At 37.3% G+C, this 16,790-nt stretch overlaps 1 long non-coding RNA gene across 1 annotated transcript in view; it reads right to left on the reverse strand.

Moving 5' to 3' along the window:
• Positions 1 to 12,085, reverse strand: part of LOC107970117 (uncharacterized) — a 28,323-nt gene extending 16,238 nt beyond the window's left edge. Inside the window, exon 1 of the long non-coding RNA XR_001712443.3 lies at positions 12,033 to 12,085. This is a non-coding gene — a long non-coding RNA (uncharacterized LOC107970117). The remainder of the gene's footprint in view (positions 1 to 12,032) is intronic.
• Between the last annotated feature and the right edge of the window lie 4,705 nt (positions 12,086 to 16,790).

Here is a 16,790-nt window from a genome sequence, read left to right on the forward strand (position 1 = left end):
CCAGAAAAGAGAAGTAGTAAGACATGAAGACATTATCTTTCCCAAATTACATAACTATTTTGTGATGGAACCAGGAGCTAAAATGCTGCTTGGGTAACTTCACTATAATAGGCTCTACTGGTAGAGTACTTCTTATCTCTGTACTTTAGAGGAAAATCTTATGGTGTTTTGTAGGAGGAACTCAGAGTGAGGACTTTTATATACATTTTGTTTCCCAGTTTCTAGACCTAAAAAGAGAATCAGCATTGTTTTATTCCTACAGGAATAGCAATTCTGTATTCTACATTTACACTACAATTTATTACCAAACTTCTCTGACATATGGACCTAACTTATTGTCTTAGCCTGTGTTCCTCAAAGAAGACTCTGAGATAAAGGTTTGCATACCAGGAGTTTATATACAAGTGGGATTCCAGAGAGCTAAAGGGAAGTCCAGGAACAGTGAATTCATGAAAGAGGAAAAACCAGTACAAGACTGCATTATCAAAATGTCCAACTGCTACAACAGATTGTGCCCAAACCCACAGGACCATCTGATGAGTCTTACAAAATACATCTTAGAACTAGGAGAAAGCGTTGATCAATGGACTCTCACCCACCCTATTCCATCAGCTCTCACCCCCTATTGCATCAGCTCTCACCCCCTATTGCATCAGCTCTCACCCCCTATTGCATCAGCTCTCACCCCCTACTGCATCAGCTCTCCTGCATTTCCAGGTTGCACGTGTGTGAGAACCAAGTGGGTTCCCACAGCAACTGCTGAGAATCCCCATGGCAGGAAGCAAAAGAGAGATGTCAGGTCTTTTCTCTACACAGTTGGTGAAAGCCCAGTATACCCAGGCAGGATCTGCAATAATAGATGGGGCTGCCAGAATTAAGAATGAGATCCAAGAGTTAACTAAAACTAGCCTCCTTGGCACACATTTTCTGGAGGTAAAGACAGTAGCTTCTCTATTACTGATTAAAAACCAGACACTTTTAGTCTTCAACCAGACTTCTCACCCACTGAAGAAATTCTATTATTCTGATTTTTCACAGTATCCATTTCTTAAATCAGAGAGGCTATATAACATGAGAGTAGAAAAGACAGACTCTGGAGGTAGACTTCTGTAGAGAGAAGCTCTGATGTAATTTGAGCAAGTTACATAACCTCCTGATGCTTCTGTCTGCTCATCCATAACAAGAAAAATAATAATCATATCTGTGACAAAAACTGTTTATAAGGATTAACTATATTAATACTTACAAAGTGTTTAGAAAAGTGTCCAGCACACAGAGTCCATGAATATTCAGTACTACATTATTTGAACTTCAACATCATTGATATTTCTTAGCCTAAAGTTAATGAATGACACTTTCAGTAAAATGTATTATTTATTTGCTTGTAATGGGATCTAAAATGGTGGATGGAGTCTATTGAATTTGAGCACTATATGGTTCCGATTGGTTCATAACTTTATAAAAATGGAATGAAAAGAGCATTCTCAAATATAAACTTACTGAGGGTGCAAGTCTGCCTTATTCATCTCTAAATTCCCTAGACCCAGTGAGGTCCCATTTTCTCCATGCTTACCTCTACAGCCTCATCCTTTGCAACACATATTTCCAGGTTTCAAGGTTCATATGGTTTGGCTGTGTCCCCATCCAAATCTCATCTTGAATTTAGCACCCACAATTCTGTGTCATGGGAGGGACCCAGTGGGAAGTAACTGAATTATAGGGGCATGTTTTTCCTGTGCTGTCCTCATGATAGTGAATAAGAGTAAGCTTTCCTGCACAAGTTCTCTCTTGCCTGCCACCATGTAAGATGTCCCTTTGCTCTTCCTTCATTTTCCGCCAAGATTGTGAGGCCTCCCCAGCCATGTGGAACTGTGAAGTCCATTAAACATTTTTACTTTACAAATTACCCAGTCTCAGGTATGTCTTTGTCAGCAGTATGAGAGCAAACTAATAGAAAGATGTTGCTGGCTCATGTTGGCTTTGCAGCTCCTTGATCACACCATGATCTCTCCTGCTTCATGACTCTCACGAGTTATTCCTTTTGTCTTCAGCACTACTACTTCCGTTATTTGACTAATAATTGTCAGTCTTCAGGGCTCAGATTCTCCTTCTAATGGTAAGCCTTCCTGGATTCCCCAAGTCCGAGCAATGTTTCCTTCCTATGTGCACCCAAGGTGCCCATTATTTCCTTGTCATAGCACTTACTCTCCAGTACTGTTATTACCTGTCCTCATCTGTTTTTCTCACTAGATTTAATTGTGCAATGATTGTGTCATTTTCATCATTTAGCACTGTGACTGGCACAAAGTGAACCCTTAATAAATATTAGTGGAATCATCAAATGACAGAATGAATGAACACATACATAAATATGTGATCAAAGGAGGGCATAGAAGGCACCAGCTAATTGAGTTACACGCACACACACACACACACACTCACAAAAATGACAGCTGACAGCATTCACTTGGTTTTCTCATTTTTGTCCTCCACTCTACTCACACATGGCTAGAGCCCTCCTCCTGGAATGTGATAGCAACATGTAATAGTGGCCCCTTCTCTGGACTGGTGCCTGACCATGCAGGGGTCTCACCGGGTTTCCAGCTTTGACTGAGGGTCAGGAGCAGAGTCCAACTCATTCTCCCTCCTAACAAGCAGAATTATATCACTCCTTGTGATTGATCCTTTTTTAATCTGACCCCAACTGCTGTCTTCATACTTCTTACATAAGATCACCACCACTGTGTGGTGCATGGGAGACAGAGTACGGAGTCAAATGCAAGGATACAAACTTGATCGGTGCATTGAGTGGAGCCTCACTTCAGTATCACCAAAGACAAAGTCATTCACTCCTCATTGACAGAGTCAACCCCCTTAATTATTTCAGCAGTCATTTCTCACTAGAATGTGATTATAACCCCAAGCAGTTCCTCATTATGCATGAACACAGTGGTAATGTTTTAAAGTGAACAGAAACATTTTTAGGGTCTCTATCTTCTTTCTCAGTGCCCTGCTCCTCAGTGCCCCAGCCTTCCCCCTGGAGCTTCTTTCCCCCGAAGACTGTCTTTACCAGCCCCTGTGGCTCTCCAGATGACTCCCAAATCCACCAAGATGAGGGTATAAATCTCAAGACAGTGTTTTCAAAAGTGGGATTTTTGCATCTCCAAAATCTGCAACAACTCAATGCGGTGAATCAGATTACCTTGGGGCGGGGCCCCCGAATGTCATTTTACATGCCCCAGGTGATAAAAATTATGCACTCTCAATATTGAGATCCACAGACTTCACTCCAAATATTTTCAAGTAAGGAGATAACCTTCAAACTACAAAGTAATGAAGCCTGATATGTATCTGAACTGAAGACCCTTTGCTTCCCCATAAGAATGGTTCTGACTCAGGTAATTAACCACATAGCAGTTTTAGATGTTAAGATCAAGTGGGCTAATGGAGCCATATGGAATTGGAATCACATCAATTTAGGAGGTTATTGACTCTGACATTTGACATCAGTTTAAATCTGAAGCCAGAATTTATGAGCTGCTTAAAGGTATGCTTTTAACTTCTAGGAACTAAATGTTCTCATGGTAGCAAGCACAGTTGGAAATCTTAAGAGACTTAGATTTGCTGGCTTGGGCAGTGGATATGCATGATTACCTGAAATACTGGAAAACGTAAGAGGAATATTAGTGACTCTGAAGAACTCAGTCAAAGTTGAAGAATCTGGCTATAGATTGCATTTGAGCAGAATCCAGAACTAGTAAATTGGTGAACAATGCCCTACGCACAATGTTACTAAATAAATAGTAAGCAGACAATATTTATTTCACGAGTAAGAAAAGTTTAAAGTAACCTCAGAACATTTTTCTTTAAAACCAAGCCATTATTGTCCTGTAAAGACAATTTCTTTACTAGCAGAAACCATATTTATAGTTTGATTTAGGTCATTGTTATATTATGGTGAAATTCCTCTTGAGTTAACACCATAAAAGGTAATTTAAGATACTGACTCTTTCCAAATAGAATATTAGTTTCTCTTGTAACCAAATACAATGGTGATACTCTCCAAAAGCAATCCTTTGACTAGAAGTTGGCCCTCACATTGGGGCAAAGGTTTTAAGCTTGCTTCATGCTAAATAAAGGCAGTCAATTCCTTCTTTTTCTTCTATGTGGTTGGGCACTGATACTCCAGAGGGAAAGTTTCCCATAAAGGCACACATAATGTCTCTTCATCTCCTGATACTCCAAAGAGCTCCATTCCAAACAAGCTGATGTTACAGTCTAAGACTTGACTCTGTCAATGTATTGTTGCCATCGCTCATTTCAGTTTTGCCAAGAACTTCTAAAGGGGTGACAGACCGAATCAGTCTAAGAAAACCCATATGGACATTCTCTCAAAAGCATATTATAGTAGTTAATGAATACTATATATCTTTAGAAATGATATGGTATAAAGTATTAGATATTTCACAGACCCACACATTGATATAAGTACACTTTTACTCTTCCCAGAATATGTTTAATTAAATAATAACAAGAGCAATGAAAACCTGAATATAAGGTACATTATGTCAAAAGAAATGCTGGGCTTTGGGACTTTAATTTAGATTTTTTTTTATTTTTAGTGAAGATCTATTAATTGTGTACTTGGGCCAAAGAGCATATTAAATATCAGTAATTTAAAGAATAATAAAAGACTGTCACTACCACACATAAATTCACAACTCAATAGAGAGAAGTGAACATATTACAAATAATTATAAAACAGAGTGTGTCACACCTGTAATCCCAACACTTTGGGAGGCTGAGATGGGTGGATCATCTGAGGTCAGGAGTTCAAGACCAGCCTGACCAAGACGGAGAAAGCCCGAGTCTACTAAAATACAAAATTAGCTGGGTGCAGTGGCGGGCACCTGTAATCCCAGCTACTCGGGAGGCTGAGGCAGGAGAATGGCTTGATCCTGGGAGGTGGAGGTTGCAGTGAACCAAGATCGTGCCATTGCATTCCAGCCTGGGCAACAGAGTGAGACCCCATCTCAAAACAAACAAACAAACAAACAAACAAACAGCGTGTTGTCACAATACAAGAATGACTTTTTACATGAAGTCTGGGAGTTCTCATAAAGATGACGCTTGAGCTTAGTCTTCAACAGTGAGTGAAGGAGGTGGGCAAGCAGTCACATGGGGAAAGGAGCAAGTGTAAAGTCAGGGCTGCCTGCAAACACAGTGTCTTTGGGGACTGGATATGGGCTGGAAGGTTCATCATTATGGCATAGAATGGATTAAAAAGAATATCAGGAAATAAGGCTAAGAAGCCATGAAAAAGTCTCCATCACTCTTCACAAAATAATGTTATTTTTTGATAGATGATTTTCTAAAGAAATAACGTAAAATTTCTTAATAAAAGTAGGCAATATGAAACTGTCCACCAAAATACGAAATATTTGTGGAAAAAGAATACAATCCTATGACCACATACCCATGTGAAGCTGAAAATTCCATTTTACAGAATCATAAACATTGCTTTTTGAAGTCACAGACAACTCTAATAATTCATAATTATAAGGAAACTAAACAGAAAGATGCAAACTAGGTCAGCAATGTAGGGCACTAATCATCTGATCCTATTCTGTCTGTTTTAAAATCCTGAAGACTCATTCTTCCAATATGTGGAATTACAAGTTTGGCTTTTTTCTCATCTTAATGCAAAAGCAAAATAAAAATAAATTCAAATCTTTAGAACTAAAAGTGATGTGTGGGTTTTGGACCATTTCAGCAGGAATGGTAGTTTCTTGTGCTCTGTCCTCAGTATTATGGAGTAGTTCAGTGCAGTATTCACAGACATTCTGGGGAAAAACAATCTTATAATAAAGCAGATGAATGAGTTGTGCTTCAGCCACTCCTCTGCCTGTCCTTCCCTTACCCACCCCACTTTAAGGCATTATATTACTGCAAAAGAAGATTCTTAAAAAGCACTCTGCCAGATGACTGAAAAACAATATATATGTTTTTAAAAAGGAACATTTACTGAAGTAAAAAAAGATCTATAATTCAAGGAGAGTGAGATTTTGAATCTTAATCTTCCAAAATATGCTCTCATTTTGACTTTTTTGCCTTTGTGACTGTGTTCCCAGTATCCCTACCTTTTTTTTTTTTTTTTTTTTTTGAGACAGAGTCTTGCTCTGTCACCCAGGCTGGAGTGCAGTGGCACCATCTTGGCTCACTGCAACCTCTGCCTCCCAGGTTCAAGGGATTCTCCTGCCTCAGCCTCCCGAGTAGCTGGGACTATAGGCGTGTGCCACCACGCCCGGCTAATTTTTGTATTTTCAGTAGAGACAGGGTTTTATCAAATTGGCCAGGCTGGTCTCGAACTCCTGATCTCATGATCCACCAGCCTCGGCCTCCCAGTGCTGGGATTACAGGCGTGAGCCACTGCACCTGGCCATTCCTACCATTTTTAGGGACGTTCATTACTGCCATCATATGTTGTGCTGGTCTTACGCAATTTGCTTTCATTTAGGACAGTGGATTCAAACATAAAAAAAATTAACTGCAACATGGCATGAAAATGAAATAAAACTATATGTTCTTAGATAATTTCTGAAAAATTCACATCATCTTTGCATGTTTTTTGTCTCCTCTACATGAACAACCATAATCTGTAAGTGTTGAGTCTTAAAGTAGAGCAATTTAAAAATGCGTTATTTTGGCAGGCAAATAAAAAACTTTTAAACATTTTTCTCTATATTTCCTAAAAAAAATTATCTTAACTTTCTAATGGGCTATGGAGATAATAACAAGAGGTCCCAGCTTCTATTAAGATCCTGGAAGGGCTATAGCCAAAACAAACCAAATCGGCTTTTCTAAAACTAAAACCCAACTTCAGATCAGCTCAGTCACAGACTGCTTAAGGCTAATCTTCACCTACTTTAATTCTCTGCCAAAAAGAAAAAGTAAATTCTTGCTGGGGGGAAAATACATTAGCAAGATCCCCAAATAATCCCTAAAATATTTCATTTCAATTATCTGACATTCAATAAAAAGTTACCAGACGTACAAGGAAAACTGACCAAATGACTAAATTGAGAGAAAAATCAGAATGAATGAAGTCCAGAAATAAGAACTACTAGAAATAGACCTTACAGTAATTACAATACATCTGTTTAGTAAAACAGATGACAAGATGTAGAATTTCATTTCCCAAACACTGGAATGTATAATAAAGATTTAGTTCTAGACAATGGTAATAGACTAATTGTAGGACTAGCCCTAGAAAACCATCCTGAAAAATACAATTACTGAAAATAACATATCAATAGGTGAGTTTAACAACAGACCATCTATGATAGAGAATTAATGAGCTAGGTGATAGGTAAAAATAAAAAGAAGCAAAAAAGTAATTTATGATATTGGTTCAAGATAATTGCTGAGTTGGGGGAGGAGGAATATAGTGCCGAAATGCAAACATCTTCTGGTGTTTTGGCAATGTTCTATTACTTGAAATGAATAGCGGTTATAAGGGAATATTCACCTTGTGAAAATTCATGAAGTTATGCAGGTAAAAATGCATAAAACTTATCATTCATGTACTTTTCTATGTGTATATTTGAGTAAACAAAACATGGACTTTTGGCCTGGGAGTAAAAGCCTCCTGAGCTCGATTATCTTTCCTCCATTTTTTCCAGAGAAATTTTTCTATTGGTGGGGAAAATAGCTTCTGTTTTCATAATCACGCATGTTGCTGCAATGCAGTGATGATGTGATCAAGAGCACCTATCTGCTATGTAACCCTGAGTCATGAGTTCGTTTGACTAACCATATCAGAGAAGCTAATGGGGAAAACTCGCCCTGTCAACCTAGAACATACATTGAGTACCTTTTTGTTACTCTCTGCACATATCCTGTATAGCATCTTCTGAGCAGCATTTTGCCATAGAGAAGGATATATGAACTTAGGAGGCGACGGATCAGTCTTAAATCTGCTCTTGGTAATGAATACATTTAACATCTGAGCATCTAAAACCATGGCATGGGAAAGGTTTTTTCCACTCTTAAAATAGGCTGAATTATAGTGATTTGCTTAGTAAAACTCCATTTACTAGACAAAAAAATCAGTAAACTATTGCTCATGGACCAAACCCAGCTCATATCTTACAAATATACAAATGCAGATTATAAGCCCTGTGATCCAAAGATGTTTTTTACATTTTTTACAGAAGTTTTTTAAGAAGTGCTGTGAGATAGAGATTTTTTACTACCAGGTCCTATAAAGAAAAAGTTTGTTTACTCTTGCACTAGATCTTTGATCATTTGCCCAAAGTACCTAATAAAATAAAATAAACTCCTGGTTGGAAAATACTAAAATCTTCAGTGATGGTTAATTTCATGTGTCAACATGGCTAGACCACAGTACCCAGATATTTGGTTAAACACCGGTTTTGATATTTCTGTGAAGGTATTTTTTAGATAAGAGTAGAATTTAAATCAGTAGACTTTGACTAAAGCAAATTATCCTCCATAATGTGGTAGACCTCATCTAACCATTTGAAGGCCTTAAGAGAAATGAGACTAAGGTCCCATGAGAGTGAATTCTGCCTCCAGAATGTCTTCAGGCTGGAGCTGCAACATCTGCCCTTCCCTAGTTCTCCAGCCTACTGGCCTACTCCACGGATTTTAGACTTGCCAGTCCCACAGTTACATTAGCCAATTCCTTAAAATAATGTAGGAAAAGTAAGACAGAGATCTAAATTACAGCATTAGGATGATAGTTAACAAAATTATATTGCATACTAGAAATGTACTAAGAGAGTAATTTTAGCTAGTTTTACCACACACACACAGACATACATACAAGGGTAACTATGTGAGATGATGAGTATGTTAATTTTCTTGTCTCTAGTAATCATTTCAATATGCATATCAAAACACTGTTATATATTTTAAATATAAATTTAAAAAATATTGTGCATGTATATCTATAGATAGATGATATAGATAGACATACATATATCTTGTTTTCTCAGTTCTATTGCTTCTGTTTCTATGTTTCTGTTACTCTATTGGCCCTGTTTCTCTGGAGAACCCTAACTCATACACCTTTGATAGCCAAACTCCAGCCAAATTATCTTCTCTCAGTGACCCAAGAGACAACATATATGAGAAGTAGTAACCTAAAAGACGTTAAAAGAGTAGAAGAGTCAAGTAATACTAGCGTTCTTTTGAGAAGAAAATGAGCTACTGTGATGGATTCATTGCAAAAGAAGAAGAGTGGTTTCAAATTTCTATTCATCTTTATATAAGTTTTCTTTACAATGTGATTTTGAAGCTCCTCTTATCTATTTTCCCACTCCTTGAATCTAGGCTGGCCTTGTGATGTATGCTATTCCAGCTCTAGACCTCGAAAAGTCTTCCTTACTTTCATTCTGTCTTTTGTTCCTTTGCCTTTTCCATAAGACAAGTTCAAGCTAGCCAGCTAGAGCTGAAACACAATATAGAGTATAGCCTAGTCATCTCAGCCCCTAGCTCACCAGCTAACTGCAAAAACAATGAACAGCTGAACTCAACTCTTATTAGCAGAATTGTCCAGCAAACAGAGATGCTTAAAAAATAATAAAGTATTGTTATTCTGGAATAATAAAATGTGTAGGAGACCATTGATTTATACTAAGCTCCTATGCTGGGTCCAACAAAGCAAATCAATATGGAGTCATTCGTGTTAAATGAAACTAATTAACTTGAGAGTATACGTATAGCTGAGTTTCAGTTAGATACAGCTGTTGAAGTTTAGTCAATTGTGGATGGCCAGTGGATCCAAATAAGACAAAATGCCAAGCTATAAACAATTAAATATTTTTTTTTATTTTGTTTTGTTTTGACAGGGTTTCGCTCTGCTACCCAGGCTGGAGTACAGTGGTGTGGTTTCAGCTCGCTGCAACCTCTATCTCCTAGGCTCAAGCAATCCTCTCACCTCAGCCTCCCCTGTAGCTGGGGCTACAGGCACAAGCCAACACATGTGGCTAATTTAGTTTATTTTTTGTAAAGACAAGGTCACTGTGTTGCCCAGGCTGGTCTCGAACTCCTGGGCTCAAGAGATCCTCCCACTTTGGCCTCCAAAAGTACTAGAATTACAGGCATATGCTACCACACCCAGCCAAGTTGTTCTTTTTGCAGTACTTTTGTTTTCTGTTCATAAATGCTGTCTGACCATGTAGCAGGCAGAAGTTCTTAGAAACTGTTCTGGTTCTGAGGATTGCCCGATTTGAGAATTGTTGCTGTTGAGGATTTTTGCACAAATAAACGCTGATAAATTAAAACAATTTATCAGAGTTTTTTTTAAGTTGAGATTTTTTTAACACCCAGCAAACACAGGTGCATGAGAATTAATAAATTATTGTTATTCTAAGTAGCAAGTTTTTGAGGTGGTTTATTATATAACATTATTGTGGTGATAGAAAACTGATATATCCTAATTGAGAAACTGAGCCTGTTATTGTGTCTTTTACCCATCTCTGATCATCTAGCATCTGAGTATGGATGGTCTAGTTCACATGAAGGATGCTAATCGTGCTTAATTTCATACCCACAGAGAATACACAAAGAAAATCCTGTTTTTGTAAGTCTTGTCAGACATAAAGAATAATTTTCCTGGACTTCTGACAAAAACCAAGCCAATCTCAGATTGGACAATTTTTTTTCTGATATAGCCAGAATTCAACATGAATGCGGAAAGACCAAGTGATAATTTGATGCAACAAAAACAAAAGCTGTAAATAAAGGAAGAACACAGGATGAATTATTTGGGTGTATATACAAGATTTCTGATGAATAGCTTCGAACCTTTTTGAGGAGATTATTGGGCAAGTTGAGATACATTACCTAGGGAACGAGTGGATTTGTTTTCTGTTCATGAGAAAAAACTCATAAATAAAATGCAAAGAACTAGAAAATTATATGTTTAATTATCAAATTCAGTAAAAGCCATTCAATTATTTTTTAAGCAATCTTAACATTTTGGGGAAGCTTAGTCTCAAATTTTTCAGAAAATGCATCAAAGATGAAACAGCAATTCAATAACAGCAAAGAGTAAATATATGTTAGTGCTTATTAGTAAGAATGGGAAAACATATAGATCATTTGCTACTTAATGAAGAGTAAAAATTTTAGTCCATGCTGATTTTTCATGTTAAGTTTATTCATACAGAAGTCTTAACATTAAAAATTCTTCCGAAAAAAAAGACATAGCTAAAATCAAAGGAGTACTGAACAAAATTGAGACATAAAAATCCATATGAAGAATCAGCAAAAACAAAAGTTAGATTTTTCAAAGAATAAACAAGATTGACAGACTGCTGCTTAAATTGACAAAGAAAAAAGACTAGGGTGACATTACAACTGATACCACAGAAATACAAAAGATCCTCAGAGACTGTTATGAACAGAAATGGATAAATGCCTGGAAACACATAACCTCCGAAGATTGAATAAAGACTGAATTGAAGCCATATACAGACCAATATTGAGGTCTGAAATTCAATCAGTAATAAAAATTCTACCAACCAAAAAAAAAGCCCCAGACTAGATAGATTCACAGCCAAATTCTACCAGATGCACAAAGAAGAGTTAGTAATAATTCTACTAAAACTACTCCAAAAACTTGAGCAGGAGGGATTCCCCTGTAATTCATTCTATGAAGCCAGCATCACTCCGATACCAAAATCTGACAAAGATACTACAAAAAAGAAAACTATAGGCCAATATTCCTGATGAACAAGACACAAAATTCCTCAACCAAATGCTAGCAAACATTCAGCAGGACATCAAAGAATTAATTCACCATGATCAACTAGGCTTCATTCTTGGGATGCAAGGTTGGTTCAACATCTACAAATCAATAAATGTGCTTCACCACATAAATATAATTAAAAACAAAAACCATATGATCATTTCAGTAGACATGGAAATGCTTTTGTTAAAACCCAACATCACTCCATTATTTTAAAAAAACACTCAACAAACTAGACATTGAAGGAACATACCTCAAATAATAAGAGCCATCTATGACAAACCCACAACCAACATCACACTGAATAGACAAAAGCTGGAAGCATACCCCTTGAGAACTGGAACAAACAAGGATGTCCACTCTCACCACTCCTATTCAACATAGTACTGGAAGTCCTAGCCAGAGCAATCAGGCAAGATAAAGAAATAAAAAGGAATCTAAACAGAAAGAGCAGAAGTCAAAATATCTCTCTTTGCTGATGATATGATTCTATACCCAGAAAACCCTAAATATCCTGCCAAGAGGCTCCTGGAATTGATACAGTATTTCAGTAAAGTTTCAGGACACAAAGTTGATGTACAAAAATTAGTAACAATTCAATACCCAAAAAACATTCAAGCTGAGAACCAAATCAAAAATACAACCCCATTTACAATAGCCACAAAAAAATAAAATACATAGGAATATACCTAACCAAGGAGGTGAAAGATGTCTACAAGGAGAGTTATATAACACTGCTGAAAGAAATTATAGATGACACCAACAAGTGGAAAAACATTCCATGATAATATACTGGAAGATGTAATATCATTAAAATGCCCATACTAACCAAAGCAATCTACAGAATGAATATTATTTCTCTCAAACTACCAATATCATTTTTCACAGAATTAGAAAAAAAAACTATTTTAAAATACATTTGGAACCAAAAAAGAGCCTTAATAGCCAAAGCAATCCTAAACAAAAAGAACAAACCTGGAAGCATAACGTTACCTAACTTCAAACTATACTAAAACACTACAGTAACCAAACAGCAAGGTACTGGTACAAAAAGAGACACATAAACCAATGGAACAGAATAGAGTACCCAGAAATAAAGCTTCATACCTATAGCCATCTGATTTTTGACAAAGTCCGCAAAAATAAGCAACGGAGAAAGGAGTCCCTATTCAATAATTGCTGCTGGGACAGCTGACTAGCCATATGCAGGTGAAGCTGGACCCTTACCATTCACCATATACAAAAATTAATGCTAAAAAATTTAATGTGAGACCTCATATCTTGTGTACCCCATATATATTTATATTATATATAATATATTAATATATAATATATACTATATATAATATATTAATATATAATATATACTATATATAATCTCAATGAGGTGTACATATATATAAATATATAATATATATTATATTACATATTATATATAACGTATATATAATATATATTATGTAATACATATAATCTATATATTATGTACCCACAAAAATTAAAAATTAAAACATTTCATAATACAAAAAAATGTAAGACCTTAAACTGTAAGAATCCTGGAAGAAGAAAAGCTAGGAAACACTATTCTGGACATTAGCCTTAGGAAAGAATTTTTTACTAAGTCCTCAAAAGCAATTGCAACAAAAACAAAATTGGACAATTGGGACCTAAACTAAAGAGTTTCTGTGGCTGGGCACGGTGGCTCACGCCTGTAATCCCAGCACTTTGGGAGGCCGAGGTGGGCAGATCACCTGAGGTCAGGAGTTCGAGGCCAGCCTGGCCAACATGGTGAAACCCCATCTCTGCTTAAAATACAAAAATTAGCCAGGCATGGTGGCAGGCGCCTGTAATCCCAGCTACTCAGGAAGCTGAGGCAGGAAAATCGCTTGAACCCGGGAGGTAGAGGTTGCAAGGAGCCAAGATCGTCCCATTGCACTCCAGCCTGGGGGACAACAGGGAGACTTCACCTGAAAAAAAAAAAAAAAAGAGTTTCTGCACAGCAAAAGAAACTATTAACAGAATGAACAGACAAACTACACAGTGGGAGAAAATATTCCCAAACTATGCATCTGACAAAGGTCTAATATTCAGAATCTATAAGGAACTTAAACAGTTGAACAAGCAAAAAACAAATAACCCTATCAAAAACTGGTCAAAAGACATGAACAGATGAACAGACACTTCTCAAAAGAAAACATACGAGCAGCCAACAAACATATGAAAAACAGAGAAAGTCAAACCAAAACCACAATGAGATACCATCTCACACGAGTCAGAATGGCTATTATTGAAAAGTCGAAACAGCAGATGCTGGTAAGGCTGTGAAGAAAAGGGAGTGCTTACACACTGTCAGTGGGAATGTAAATTAGTTCAGCCACTGTGGAAAGCAGTCTGGAGATTTCTCAAAGAACTTAAAATAGCAGTACCATTGCACCCAGCATTCCCACTACTGGGTATATACCCAAAAGAAAAAGTATTCTACCAAAAAGACACATGCACTTGTATGTTTATTGCAGGACTATTCACAATAGCAAAGACATGGAATCCACATAAGGTACCCGTCAATGGTGGATTTGATAAAGAAAAGATGGCAACAAAAGACACTGGGAACTACTAGAGGGAAGAGAGATGGAGGATGACAAGGGCTGAAAAACTAACTATTGGGTACTATCCTCGTTCCTCGTTACCTGGGTAATGATGGTGTCATTTGTACCCCAAACGTCAGCATCACACAATATACTCATGTAACAAACCTTCACAGGTACCTCTGAATCTAAAATAAAAGTTGAAATCATTTTTTTATTCTGCTAAGTGTATATTATATTACCGTTGTTTTTGAAGGTTTTTTAACTAGACTACATACACTTCTTCATGAACAACACAAATGCAAGAGTTTAAAAATGTGTTTATTTATTCAGGGCTAACAGAAATAATGTGTAACCTCAACATACCTTTATCCTGATGAATTGAGTTTGGGAGCTAAATTATCTGGACAAGGGTCTTTAATAATATAAAATAATAAGTGTGTGTTTTCAAGCAAAACAGGTAACAATTCCCATGCATTTATCTAATGAAAATTATAACTCATCAACTGGAAAAGAAGAAATACTTTTACCTAGATATAGTCAGAATGAATATGTATTTTTAAAATTTTCAATTTAATTTGCTATAGTAGCATTGTTTATTGCTGGAAAAGTTGCTTGGGAAATTTTTTGATCACATTTCTCCAAAATGTAAATCTAGCCATATTTTATTGCACAACTCCAAAACTAAACCTCATCTTTTTATGAGTTAAGTAACCAATACAAAATATCAGAGCCTCCTGAGTTTCTCATACTTTAAAAAAAATAGAAGCAGGGAGAAAAAAAATGCCTTTTATAGAATTTCAGAACAACCTCATACATTCTAACTTTTATGACAACCTAAGATTTTCAGATTTAAAAGGGGAAATTAAAGATGGTTTCACATTTCATCAACAGTGTGGGAAATAAACATTCAAGAAATTACTTTTGCATCATGTGTCATAATTCATGTGACCTTGGCTCAAGGCAAGCTTGTACTACAGTGTTGAGCTGTCAGAGAGAGAGGGGAGAACAGCAGGGCTGAGGCTGAGAGAGATTGTCTTAGCTATGGGCTGACTGCAGAGAGGTACCGAACAGTCTAACAGTCACACTGTTATGGGGAAGAGAGGGCTTCAGTTTGATCTGCACTGATGTTATCCTCCAAGACAGCATGGTCTGCTGAGTGTGTATATTTATAGAACTATTTGCCTGTGGGTTCATGCCTGGCTCTCCTTTCCTTTAGCCCCAACAAACCAACTCTGTTCTGTAACATAGCAGGTGGGGTCCACCCTGCAGTCTGCATATCCCAGATCTCCGTATTTGACTTTCTAGCTTCCCATTGAGTTCAGCCAATAGGGAGAACCCTCGGGAGATGTGATGATGGAGGGAAGGAAGAAGCTTGGGTAATCTCTCTGTTCCCCTCTGCATTAGGCAGAGTATCCGGAAAGGGCTATATCTTCACCAAGCTCCCGTGCCCTCTGCACTAAAACTGCTGTGGTTCTAGCTTCTATTGGGCCACTCTATTCCTGGAGTCTGGCAAAACTGCCTTCTCCAGTCCTGTAATAACTAATGTATTGGTTAGCTCCCCATTCCTTTTGGTACCTCAGCTCTTCCGCCATCTATGTGATCAATTTCTACAAATTAATCATTCTTGGTTTTAATATTTGGAATTGTTTCCATTTGTTCTGACTGATACAATGAGAATTTATCATCTGTCCCTTGGATTTCATGGGTAGAGGCAGTAATTCCACTTGGAGTGGGTGGGCTCTTTCACAGTGGTTCATGATGGCTATGGACTATAAAGACAGGATGTATGCCCCATCCTCATGTGGAAAGGGATTGTAAGAGATGTTTAACAGTCCCAGAAAGGTGGGCTGGGAATCACAGCAGATACACAGTCTAAAAGAAGGATCAAGAATACACTCAGGTTCCAAGGCTGAGGCCCATTCACACAACCTATAACTGTAGCAGGAGTGGTTGAGGAGAGGTGGGTGGAAGGAAAGTCTGTAATTCAGGGGATATATGGGCTCACTCTAGGCACAGAAAATATTTTATTTAAGGAAGCAAGCCTCACACCAGTCCCAAATCATGCATGGAGATAGCCTTCCCAATTCTTCCCAGATTAGTGAAAATTGGCCCAGGGACTGGGTGAAGCTGAGCTCATCAAATTTAAGGGTTTGGGAATTCACCTTCAGGTAAAACTGAAATAAACATCTTTTGAAAGATCCCAGCAAAATTATTGCTAGTGATAAAACCAGCTTCCAAGATTTGGTAATGTTTTCTATTCTTCTAATCATTCTTCTACTCTTGTAATTCTATTCAGACCATTTGTCCTGTTTTCTCTTTCAAAATACCATTTATCTTCAATGTCAATAATCCTTTCTAGAATCTTGCTGGTCAAAGTGTGCTGCAAAGATGGGTAGCCTTGGTATCATCTGGCAGCTTACTAA

Source organism: Pan troglodytes, chromosome 22 (assembly GCF_028858775.2).
Source record: "Pan troglodytes isolate AG18354 chromosome 22, NHGRI_mPanTro3-v2.0_pri, whole genome shotgun sequence".
Lineage (NCBI taxonomy): Eukaryota > Metazoa > Chordata > Mammalia > Primates > Hominidae > Pan > Pan troglodytes.